A 3239-nucleotide genomic window follows, 5' to 3' on the forward strand; every position below is an offset into this window, starting at 1 on the left:
GGTGAAGAAGGGGAAAATCGAAGAGGATCACCGCCTAGGCCGAGGGACCTGCAGCCGTCCGCAGCAACAAAACCAGACACAACGGTCACTAGACTCGGGCGACTAGTTTGTGTGTTGAATATTGTGCGATAAGCATTCGTATTGTGTGGTGGATATTAAAAAGAATCATATAGGATTTGTATGGCGAATTGTATGAACAACCGCGAGTAAATACCAGGATAAAGAATAGTTAAATCCTGTATCAATAACGCATCTAATAATATATAAAAATTACAATAAATACACATGTTTTTCGGTTATTTATAAATTAAATAGTACTTACTGTCTTCACATTGACAGAAATATTGAAGGGATTGTCTTTAGAAAAGACTATTCATCACTTAAAATGGTCAGCTGCTGACAAACATGTTTACGATATTTACATATGAACACATTAAGAGTCTAGAAAGCTCAAATATCAAACTTAAGTTTTTCTGGTATGCTAATTAGAGCTTTATATAACGAGTTTACTTCACGGCGTTCAGTAACATGATGATAATTTAAGATACGTTTGACATCAATTTATGTTTAGCAGTGGCGTGCCGTGACATTTGACGATAGGGAAGCTGTGTTTCTATAAGAAGCCTACTTCCAGGGGCAATCAGTTACAGTGGAACCCCGGTTAACGAACGACCTGGTTAATTGTATTTGCATTAATTTCTATGGGAAAAATTGCTTCCGTTAACGAACGGACTCGTGGAACGGATTACGTTCGTTAACCGGGCTTCCACTGTAATTCTTTCTTTAAATGTATTTTTAATAGATTATTTATCCGACGTACTTTATAAATAAACAAGTTCAATATAATTACATCTCTTATTAGATCCAATATATTCCATACGCCCTCTAAATGCCAATTTTCGCTTCGATAAAAACATATAACATCTATTTATTTTGATATAATACAGTAGACCCCCTATAACACTGTAGATAATTCCGTGTTATATAAATTCCATGTTGTACGAGTCACTTAGATTTTACAAATACGTGAGCCGTTTACAGCCTGGCACACGTATTTGTAAAATCTAAGGGTGCCGATCCCCAGGGTGCCGATACCGGTCAATTTCAAATGCCTCTTTTGTTGCATCACTAATATACCTCAAAAGACGAGACAGGGTTCTTGTAAATTTTAAACGTTTCTCACCATAGTTGTAAAAGTCTAAATATGTTAAACTTAATCGATTGTCCGTCGTTTGTTTTCTAACTAATTCGTTTTAGGACCGGGTGTTGTCCACGGAAATTTCCAAAATTTACAACTTTTCGGTTATTCTCGTCGAACTGGAAAAATGTCTGTCTTTATTACATCTAATATTTCGAAAACATCAGTCCCATTGTACTCGGCTAGAGATTGGTTCGGTTGGGCTTTTAAGTAAAATTTCGGCTCTTTCGTCGGGGTTTTGTTTATGTCCCCAATTCTCTAATCGCTTAATTATTTAACTACTTCTTAAGTATAAATAAGTAGACACCGGTTACTTCGTACTCGAATATTTGTAATCTCGGGAAAAAGTGGAAAGACAAATTTTTATGACAAACGGATACATAAATCGTAAATTTAAGGAAAATAAATTCTAGAGTTTTTTCTGTACCTCTTGCATCTCTCTCATTTATTAAATTTAGTTGTAAATGATGCTACCAAAGTAACAGTTAATTTTTTAATATTATACAAGAATTGTACACGTTTTTTTCTACATCCCCTTAAAGATGGGTCATACGAAATCGTAACAGGGTGGGTCATACTAAACCGGGTGAGGTTGGTGCTCCGTAAAGCGCGTGCACGAATCTGGCTTTTTGGATGTTGACGATACAGCGTTTCCACTCCTCTACTCCACTAATATTCGAATATACAATAGCGATCTTATCTTTTTTTCACGTGTAGTATAGAAATTTGTAACAAGATACATAATGCGGTTATAATAAAATATTGTGCGATTATTTTGATATAAGTAAAATTAATATGTATTTATTTTTTAGAAAATACAAGGGAAGCGGCGCATCCACAGCTTCTAATGACGGCACGCCACTGGAAGAATATTAAAAAGGTGTTAATGTTACTTCATACAGAAAGAATTATAAAAAATGATGCAGGAATAAACTTATTCTCTTCCATTAATTAACAATTAGGATGATTGTAATAGCATGATGTTAATTTATCTACGGCTAGCCAATAAAATTTAATTTTTTAAAAAATATTTTAATTGAAATTTTAATAATTATGTAACTCATCGCAGTAATAAATCCCAATTCGATTTTTTAGTCTTTCGGTCCCGTGGACACTAAGAGGACATTTTTAATCAAGCCAATGGTGAGTTCGGTCAGGCCCAGTATAGGGCGGCCGGGTGTTGAGGGAATGGGCCCGATATACTTGAGACGGACCATTCCCGAAAAATTCCCGGAGCTTTTATACTCGCACGGATTCATTCTCGGGCCCCACAGAGCAGTAGGTTGACACTTTAATTGCCTTTGCTATCCGGCCGTCCCCAGTTAGAATTCGATCCGAAACCTAATAATTTATTATGACTATACTATCGAGTGTTTTTCTTATTCCGCTCTATGCTGAACGCGGCTTATGCCATACGTAATGGAAGAAATCGCGATCGGCTTTTTTTTATACTCTTTCCGCTCTGTGGGCGCTAAAAAGGCCTCTTTTTGCAAGCCCATTATGGGTTCGGCCAGGCCCACAATGGGGCGGCCGGGTGGTGAGGAAAGGGACCCGACATATCCGAACGGACCACCCCTGAAAAATTCCTGGAAATTTTTCGACCCGTTCGGATTCGAGCCCGGGTCCCCCAGAGCGATAGGCTGCCACCTTGACCGCTCGGCCATCCTGCCGCTCTCTTTCCGCCCTGTGGGCACTAAGAGGGCATCTTATAGCAGATCCATTATGGGTTCGGCCAGGCCCACAATGGGGCGGCCGGGTGGTGAGGAAAGGGATTCGACATATCCAAACGGACCACCCCCGAAAAATTCCTGGGGATTCCTTGACCTGTCCGGATTCGATCCCAATCGCGATCGGCTGTATAATTGCATGTGCTAATATTTCCTGTTGACAAATTAATCAATCGAATTTTATTATTCCATTCTATTAAAAAAGAGATAAAATTTGAAAGTTTAAACTATTTTTTAATATTAAATTCATTTAAATTTAATATTATTAATTATCTATAATTTAAAATTTTAATTATATTTTTCATATATATTTA

This window comes from Centruroides sculpturatus, unplaced genomic scaffold (genome assembly GCF_000671375.1).
Source record: "Centruroides sculpturatus isolate CEXI.00-Female unplaced genomic scaffold, Cexi_2.0 scaffold1368, whole genome shotgun sequence".
Taxonomy (NCBI): Eukaryota; Metazoa; Arthropoda; class Arachnida; order Scorpiones; family Buthidae; genus Centruroides; species Centruroides sculpturatus.